The following is a 9,619-nucleotide window of genomic DNA, read 5'->3' on the forward strand; positions in this document are numbered from 1 at the left end:
ACCCCAAGGAATGTAGCCCACCAGGCTCTTCTGTCCAAGGGATTCTCCAGGCAAGAATACGGGAGTGGGTTGCCATGCCTTTCTCCAGGGGTGTTGGGGGCCAGAGTGAGGTACTCCGCCCGTGACAAAGGTCATGAGGAAGGAGGCTCGACATACGCAAAGGCGGGATCGAGCCTCAGGAGTCCCCCTGGAAATCCTCGAGCGTCTACCCCCATAACCAGAGCCTGCCTACTTTACTACTTTGTGCTCTTACCTACACCTCTGACTTTACGGGGGGCTGTCCCCCACCACCTCTTTCGGAGAAGGAGTTAACCTAGAGCTCCAGTCAATAAGAACTCTTGGGTGTGACAAGAGTGTTTTAACCTACAAACTCCTCTGAAGGTTCTCTAGCCTGCCTGACAGGCTCATTGGGCCTGTGATTGCTCACAGCCTCCCAACCGTGAGAGGCACGAGATGCTTTAAACCCTCTAAAAACAGGTTCTTTAGAGAGGTTAGAAAACTATAAGTATAGTGGGCTAATTAGAAATTGTGTTGGTGAAGGGTTTTTCATTTGTTGAGCCAATGTTTGTTGCTAAGTCTCCATATCCCCTGCCCTTACACACATTAATGAATATATAGAAGGAATAAGTATTAACCTTTGATATTAATCACGTTAGACCTTAGGCTAAGTAAATTCTTTCCTTAACTAAAACCCACTACACCCTCACCCTGTAGGAATGTAACTTTATTTGGGTGGCGTCTGTTTTGAGAATAATCAGCCCTGGAGAAATAAGTGTCCTGATTGACTGACCACTGTCACAAGGAGAGGGTCGTAAATTGTCAGCAGGCCCCCCTGGCCAGAAGATGATGTAACACCCCTAAGACCTCTGTATACATTTGTGTGAAGCACCTGACTTTAATAAAAGTCAGGACTGCTGTCCCCACGTGACTTTTGTATAACATCTCAGTGTATAAAAACAGACTCTGGAAAATAAAGAATTGGGATCAGTTTCTCGAAATACTGGTCTCCCCATGTCGCTCTCTCTCTCACTCTGGTTGAGTCTCCATCTGGAGCGCGGAACCCACCATGCTTACTAATTATGCCTGGGCTTCTAAGATCTGACCGGGGAGGCCTCAGTGTCTCCTCTCCTTCGGGAGAACGGAAGGACGCCTGCGGCCTACGTAAGTGGTGCAAACTTCTTGTCTTGAAGTTTTATTGGTCTCCCGCATAAACCAAGCTACTCAGCCTCTTTTCTCCACTGAATTTTCCTACTGAGCTATCCTCATCCTATTACTCTTTATATCTTTGATAAAATATTTAAATAAATAGGTCGCCGACGCCATCCCAGCTTCGAATACCCTGGATTAGCCGGGGCAGGACCCCGCCACAGGGGATCTTCCTGATCCAGGGATCGAACCCCAGCTCCTGCACTGCAGGTGGATTCTTTACCAATGAGCCACTGGGGAAGCCCTGAAAGCATAGTGCCTGCCTTTAAATTCTTTTCTAATACTCCAGTCATTAACCAAAAGAAGGTCCCCTGCATGAGTGACACTTGCCTTAACAGAACTACTCAGCCCTACGGTTCATCTCAGGAAGTTCTGCGCCTTATGGATGGCTTTAAGAATTCTGCTTCTCTTAGGGATCTTCTAGTTGGAAGTAGGAGAAAAGTCTCACATTGACTTACACAAAAAAATATTTACTGTTCCTTTAAATGAAAGGTCACACTAAGAAGGAACCTGAGAGATTCTTTATTCAGGACTCAGATGATACCAGCAGTGTTCTTTGCTTCTCTCCCTGCAGTGGGTCCTGCAACTTCAGGCTCCTCTTATCTTTACACACAATCCAGAGCCAGAGCGAAAGTGAAACAAAAGCTCCAACAGGAGCCTGGATTGAGTCTTCGTAGCTGAGATTGGCCAGGTCAGTGGTTCTGACTGGCTTAGCTTGGGTAAGGAGAGCAGGGTGGAGGCAACTCCAACCCAAAGCTTCTGGGCCAGGAGGGGAGGCAGAATGGCCTCCGGGCAAAACTGTGGTGGGGGAACATGGACACAGTGGAACAAAACCAACCCATAGCCACTTGTGGGACTGCATCCACTTCTGCCTTTCAGGTAATTTGCTATTATTTTCCTTAGCAATAAATTTTGTCAGAATAGTAACCCTGTGTGGGGTCCATAGTGTGGCAATTATGTTCCCTAATGGCAAACACATTCCACAGGACTATTGAATGAAATTCTTATTTTTTTTCCTTCCAGAAATGATTTCCAGATTTGTATGATATAAAATAACAGATATACTAATGATGCACTCAGACTTCCACTGTCCTTTAGTATGCTCTTCTCAAGATCTCAATATAACAAAATCATGTGGTTTTCATTCATTATCTGTCTTTTAACATATGAAAAACTATAACACCATAGATAAATACTTTCTATCAATTTATGAAGTCTAATTTTTGTATTAATCATCTGCAATTCTTAATAGGGTCCTAAAAGATCTCCCTGAGTTAACAGGTCTTGACTCATGATTTTAGCTATTTTTACCACATCTAACATGGCACTAAAAGCTCCCCATGGCAAGAGGGAACGTGTTAAAAGTCTGTGGTTAATGCCTCTCCCTTGTTCCCCGATGCCTTCCCTAAAAGGCCAGTGCCTTTTAGCGCTTTCAGGCCAGGCAACTGTGTTCACCAGTGTCACTGCCTTTTTCTCCTTTGTAAACACTTGAGAAACAAGTCAAATGTCATTCTATCATTTCCGCTCCTTCTTGCTTCCCTTTAAATACTTTGGAAGAAAATTATTTTCCCAAAACTGTATTTGGATTTATTCATCCAGTAAAACTGTATCTTTGCATATTGTGAAATAGTTTTTAAGCAATGCCAAGGATTTTTTAGTTTCGTTTTTGCTTATTTGGCCTTTTTTTTTTTTTTTCCCTCTTGTCCATTTCATCCCACATTTATTCCTTTTCATAAAATTGACTTTTTTCCATTCAAACTTCTGTCAGATTTTTATCTGTCCTATCTTCTTTCCCTGAAGGCATCTTGAAAGTGAAAGTGAAGTCTCTCAGTCATGTCCGACTCTTTGTGATCCCACAACCCGACCAGGCTCCTCCGTCCATGGGATTTTCCACACAAGAGTACTGGAGTGGGTTGCCATTTCCTTCTCCAGGGTATCTTCCCAACCCAGGGATCAAACCCAGGTCTCCCGCATTGCAAACAGGCACTTACCTTCTTAAAGATGCCTTCTCCAAACAGCTGTTCAAAGGACTAGGATACTGCTTAAACCTAAAATCACCATCCTAAAATTATTTCTGTTTTATTATCCCCTTGTCAAAAATGAAAACTGAAAGAAGTCATAAAATATTGTTAAACTTATTAACATTTTGTATTTATATATACAAACACCATAAATCCCAAAATAGTCAGGTGAAGTCCTGGATATTTTTACCTATTGATTTTAATTAAATTTAAGTTGTCAGGATTGCAAGTAAGAGAGAAAGGAGAAATAGATGGGAAAAAAAAAAAAAACACGAGCAAGCTTTTTATCCCAGCTCTTGGGGGAAAAAACTAATAAGCCACCTCCACGGTGAATTTCTAGTGAATCATTAACCAGGGATTTGTTGCCTTGGTTACTGAGCCAGGTAGAGATTTCAGAAAAAAAGCAATGTGACCTATGAGCTCAGGAAACTGAAGAAGTGAAATTTCTGCATGATGATATTTGCAGTTTCTACAGAAAGAAATGAAAAGAGTAAAAAATGTATGTTAAAATGGAAAAAAGGATATCTTGAGTTCTGTCCCAATGTCAAGACATTTACACACACACACACTTAATCATAGCATCTCAGTGTTAGTTTGCTAACAAGATTTTATAACAGACCAGTTCCAATATATGAGACGACTCCTATCCTAGAAAACAGAATACTGTGCTCATCAGGGGTCACTGGACATGGGCTTTTCCATTGAGTTATGGTTCTACGATTCATTACATTATACTGTATCAAAATAAAAATCACAAGAATATTCCTACCAGCCCCAAAACCGAAAGGAAAAACTAGAGTCAGAATTTGAAGGCATGACTTCAAGTAGTAAACCTTTACCTTTAGTACAAAACTCAGGTTCACACTCAAGACACCAGTGGTTTTCTAACTAACACCTGCCCAGTGATGGGAGAGACCATTGTACCCATAATAGTTCATTTTGTTCCATTTCTCTGGAGAACTCTGGATCCTACAGGATCCAAGCCCTACATCTTATTTTTTTGGTGCCAATTCTCCAAGCCAGTCCAGTTTATACTAAAACCAAGACCTGAGGATAGGAAGTAAAAGGCTGGCAAAGTCACAGCTGCCCTTTAAAGAGAATAGGGCATCTAAATAAGAAAACATAAGAACCGTAAATTCTGTCAATGGCTAGTGATAAACAGGCAGCATGACACGGCCGGTAGGTCAGAGGCTCTGGGGTCAGCTGGCTGGGATTTGTATTCTAGCTCCACTGCTCACTGACTGGGGGGCCTTGAAAGTGTAACTAAACTCAATTTCCTGTCAGCTACGCAATGGGAATAATCACACCCACCCCAGAAGACTGATTGTTATCAAAATTCAGTGAGATAATACAGCCAAAGCTTCCAGCTCAATAAAAATTAGTATCTTTCTTTCCTCCTATTTCCCATCTGCACCTCTCTTACTTTTCATTTAAAAAGTAAATTTCCTGAAATATTTAAACTTGAGATTCTAAAATTTAGAACATTTTCCATACACATCTTTAAGTGATACTTTTTCTAAGTGCAATATTACTAGGGTTTTCTTGGTCTGGAACCCTTCAATACACATAAACAAATAAATACCTTAAAGCAAAGCTGAAAACAAAAGTTAAAAGGGTAGACTTAAGGTTCAGATTGAGGTGTAAATTCCTAAAACACGCACATCATTTAATTTGTGCCCACACTGGAATGTGGTCACTGAGTGTTCCCACCTGGTCTTACAGCCTCAGACAGGAGGTATTCATGATTAAGATATATTCTCAATCATAAATTACTCTGTGTTTACAATCTTCCCATTATCCTGTATCTGCAATTGCAGGATTTCTTTCACCATCATTTATTCAGTTTGGGAAATACTTAAAGTTCTCTGTTCAAGCTTAGCACTGGACTAAGGTAAATGAGATGAATAGTCGGCATCTGCAATTTATCACAAATTCAACAGAAGATGCTGAGATTTGCTTTATTCCCAATCAGGCTTTATTTAGACTTACCTTTTTATGACCATAATGGGCTTTCTGCCTTTATTTCCTGTCAAAGTTCTTAGATGCTTATTACTTGATATTTATTTATCCTTCACCTTTCAGAGGCAGCCAAATCCTAAGATGTTTAAATATATGGTACAGATTTTGAATTTTTTAGGGCTCAATTTTAGTTAGAATTATCTTGCCGGTGGCAAAACAAAATGGCAGAAATACCACTGGGGCTTTGAATCATCTGCTTAGTAAAACTTTCTTTTTCTTACTTCCTTCATGATTCAAATATTACCTTATATTTCATATACAAGAGATGATTTTTAAATATTAGCCAATAAGATTATGTATTTAATAATGATATATGAAGGTACCAATTTTACAAAGAACATTTTTACTTTATGATTCCCTATATTTTCCTGTAGAAGTCTGTTACATGAACATGGACCTTTGGCCTGCTGCTGCTGCTGCTGCTGCTGCTAAGTCGCTTCAGTCGTGTTTTACTCTATGCGACCCCATAGACGGCAGCCCACCAGGCTCCCCCGTCCCTGGGATTCTCCAGGCAAGAACACTGGAGTGGGTTGCCATTTCCTTCTCCAATGCATGAAAGTGAAAAGTGAAAGTGATGTCGCTCAGTTGTGTCTGACTCTTCGAGACCCCATGGACTGCAGCCTACCAGGCTCCTCCATCCATGGGATTTTCCAGGCAAGAGTACTGGAGTGGGGTGCCACTGCCTTCTCCAGACCTTTGGCCTATTTAATGTCAAATATTGGGGTATATATAACAAAAAGTATAAAGTGGTTTCTGCTTTCAAGGGGTTGATAGTCTCCCAGAAATGAGACGCATATAAACAAATCATTATTGTATCAGTTTGTCAAAGGTTCCATGGAAAGACAGCCTGCGGCAGGATGAACTCTGAAGGTTTATTTGCAGTGCATGATCCCCAGGAAGCAAGAGTAAGGAAAACTGTAAGTATAGCTGGGAAGATGGGGAGCGAGGCAACGGGACACATCACTGGGCTGGCAACTGCTTCTCAAAGAATCCTGAAAAGATGCAGCGGGCCACTGGTAGTGCATTTTCTCAGCTACTCGGATGTCTGCACGACACACTCTGTGTAGAGAGAGAAGCCTGTGGGAAAGAAGGAGGACCTTCCTACCTGGCTGCCTCCTGCTGGTTTCCACTGGTTGACTTTGATGCAATACAGAATCGATTCCGTGCCAAGCAGTTTGCACCATCAAGCCCTTAGGCAGACCCTGGGAAGCCAGAGGCAGGCATGCAGCTGGCTGATCTGCCACCATGGTAGGTAAAGCAGAGCTCACAGAGAAAGATCTGGGAGGTAGATGAGCCCAAGAGACTCTGGAAAAGCAATCAGGTACAAACAGAATGCAATAAAGCCAGGTAAAAATGTTAGGGAAACTCAGACAAGGAGTCACTGAGGAAGGCTGAGGTGACTGTGGCTGGAATAGTGAACTGATGGAATTACATTTTTGATGAAAAGAGTATATGCATATTATGTATGCATAGTAGAAGATAGTGTACTGGTTCTTAGAATGGTCCACATTGTTCGATCTAAGTCTTTAAATCTGTATCAGTGTGTTGGCTACTGTTCTCTAACAAGAAATCTCAGCTCCACTAGGGGCAGTGGGCTTAACAAAGGATGTGGTTCAGAGGAGAAACCAATAAGCCCATTTACTGCCCATTCAAACATGTTAGAAGATTTAGCGTCAGCTTCCAAAGGCTGAAATTGATAGCTGACCATCTTCTAAGACAGCTGGTGCCCACTCTATCAGGTCCTGCCTTTGTGACCTTTCTATCCTTTCCCAGATGAATTCCTCAGAAGGAAAAATAAGCAAAGTCAAATATAGAGGTGATAGCCAGCCTAAGATTTTTGGTTTTATGGTGCTTTGGTTTAATTAAAACTGTACCTTTTAGAATTCAGCCTCCATATAGGCTACTGCTGCTGATTCAATTTGTGGATCCATATAATCAGTCATTTTCTCATTTTATGGGTATTAAAGTATAAGTAGATGAGCAAAAAATTTAGATAACCAATGTTAATTTTATCAACTCAGCACAAATGGTTTCATTCTGTTCACCTATCTACATCTTCTCCATGAAAATACATGTCTTTTTCCATTTTTTAATGTAAGTTTTTATTTCTTCTCAGCAATACTGTACTTAGTAGGCATCTGTGCGCTTTGTACCATTCTAAACATTATGTACTGTGCTGTGCTTATGCTCAGTCGTGTATGACTCTCTGCAACCCAATGGACTGTAGCCCACCAGGATCCTCTGTTTATGGGGATTCTCCAGGCAAGAATATTGGAGTGGGTTGCCATGCCCTCCTGCAGGGCATCTTTTCCTAACCCAGGGATTGAACCCTGGCCTCTCGCATTGCAGGCAGATTTCTTTACTGGCTGAGCCGCCAGGGAAACCCTCTAAACATTATAAGTGGCTTCAGAAAATAAATCACCCCCTTTATAGAGTTTGCTGTTTGGTTAAGGAGACAATCCAGAGTCAGAATCTCAAGGATGGGAGCTACTATGGGGATTTGTTAAGGCCAAAACACACACCTGAAACACTAAATAAAGATAACAACCTCAGATAAAATAAAAATTTTTATAAGAGTTCAAAAAGAGAGAAATAAATATGTTTGAAAACTCGAAGATTGATGAGGAGGAGGTAGTAGATGATTGCAACCTGAAGAATTCCTAGACATTAAACAGATAAAGCAGAAAAAAAAAAATCCCAATTATAGGGGAAAAGTAGGAGCAAAGGAACATAGGTAGAAAGAAGCACAGCGAGTTCTCAGGGCAACAGGGTTGGGGGATAAGAAGTCCAGTAGTGCAGAGAGTTTGGCTCAGTGGTAAAGAATCTGCCTGTCAGTGCAGGAGACAAGGGTTCGATTTCTGAGTAGGGAAGATCCCCTGGAGAAGAAAAGGGCCCACTCTAGTATTCTGGCCTGGGAAATTTCATGGATGGAGAAGCCTGGAGGGCTTCAGTCCATGGGATCGCAAGAGAGTCAGACACAACAATCAGCAATTAACCAACAATAACAAGAGCAGAGGGTACTGGTTGGGGAGAAACAGGAAATAAAACTGGTAGGATGGCAGATGGGAAAATTTGAAATTCCAGGACACTGTGACATGGATTTTTAGACATACATTAAATCCTATAGCCTGACTCTGAAGCTAACTTTACTCAATCTTGCTAACCTTCCAGAAGTCCAAAATAGAATTACAAATGGTACAGTGAGTGGCTAGACCAGAACTAAGTGCCTGAAAACAGGAAAAGCCTGTGTTATCCCAATGAGACAGGATGAATCACTCTGTATAATCCAGAAGATGCACTCCAGTGTATTTAAAGTAGACCAAGAAGGATGATCTACACATTCAAAAAGCACAGATTTGTAATCAGCAGTCACCCCTTTTCCTCTCCAACCAAACACATGCACACATCATTTGAGAAAACAAAACAATACCATTTCTTAAGATGTGAAATGCTCCCTGTCTCATAGTAGGTGGAAAATTTCATCAGCCCTTCTTTGTATTTCTACAGCTTTTATTAATTAAGCATACAAACAAATTTTCTGTAACCTCAGCCTGAACTTTCATTATTTTCTTGAAATTTTTATTTTCTTTTGTCAGTTTAGTTCAGTCACTCAGTTGTGTCCAACTCTTTGCAACCCCATGGACTGCAGCACACCAGGCTCCCCTGTCCTTCTTGATCTCCTGGAGTTTGCTCAAATTCATGTCCACTGAGTCAGTGATGCCTTCCAACCATCTCATCCTCTGTCGCCCCCTTCTCCTTTCGCCTTCAATCTTTCCTAGCATCAGAGTCTTTTCCAATGAGTCACCTCTTCACTTCAAGTGGCCAAAGTATTGGAGTTTCAGCATCAGTCCTTCTAGTGAATATTCAGGGTTGATTTCCTTTAGGATTGACTGGTTTGATCTCCTTGCAGTCCAAGGGACTCTCAAGAGTCTTCGCCAACACTATAGTCCAAAAACATCAATTCTTCAGTGCTCAGCCTTCTTTATGGTCCAACTCTCACATCCATACATGACTACTGGAAAAACCATAGCTTTGACTATACAGACCTTTGTCAGCAAACTGATGTCTCTGCTTTTTAATACTCTGTGTAAGTTTGTCATAGCTTTCCTTCCAAGGAGAGGAAGTATATGAGAGCCATTCATTCACCTTACTCCTTGTTTCTTCTTTCTTTACACTGCTTGTTTGCCAATTTGGTTGTAAACCCACACAAGCAGAAATGAATGCAGATCTCAACTATCCTTCTCACTAGACTTCAAAACCGAACTTCACTGTGTGTTCTGTCGCAAGTTCTGTTGGGTTTCTCAAAATTGCTTGCTATTTTTTGAACAATAATATCATTTCAATTATATAAATAGTTAGTATTTATTTCACCT

At 41.2% G+C, this 9,619-nt stretch overlaps 1 long non-coding RNA gene across 1 annotated transcript; it reads left to right on the forward strand.

Annotated features, from left to right (window-relative positions):
• The first annotated feature begins 1,648 nt into the window (after positions 1-1,648).
• Positions 1,649-7,333, forward strand: LOC133237605 (uncharacterized). The gene is made up of 2 exons (XR_009733267.1): positions 1,649-2,085; positions 5,621-7,333. It is a non-coding gene; the product is annotated as an uncharacterized LOC133237605 (long non-coding RNA).
• The last annotated feature ends 2,286 nt before the right edge of the window (positions 7,334-9,619 follow it).

Source organism: Bos javanicus, chromosome 24, assembly GCF_032452875.1.
Source record: "Bos javanicus breed banteng chromosome 24, ARS-OSU_banteng_1.0, whole genome shotgun sequence".
NCBI lineage: Eukaryota > Metazoa > Chordata > Mammalia > Artiodactyla > Bovidae > Bos > Bos javanicus.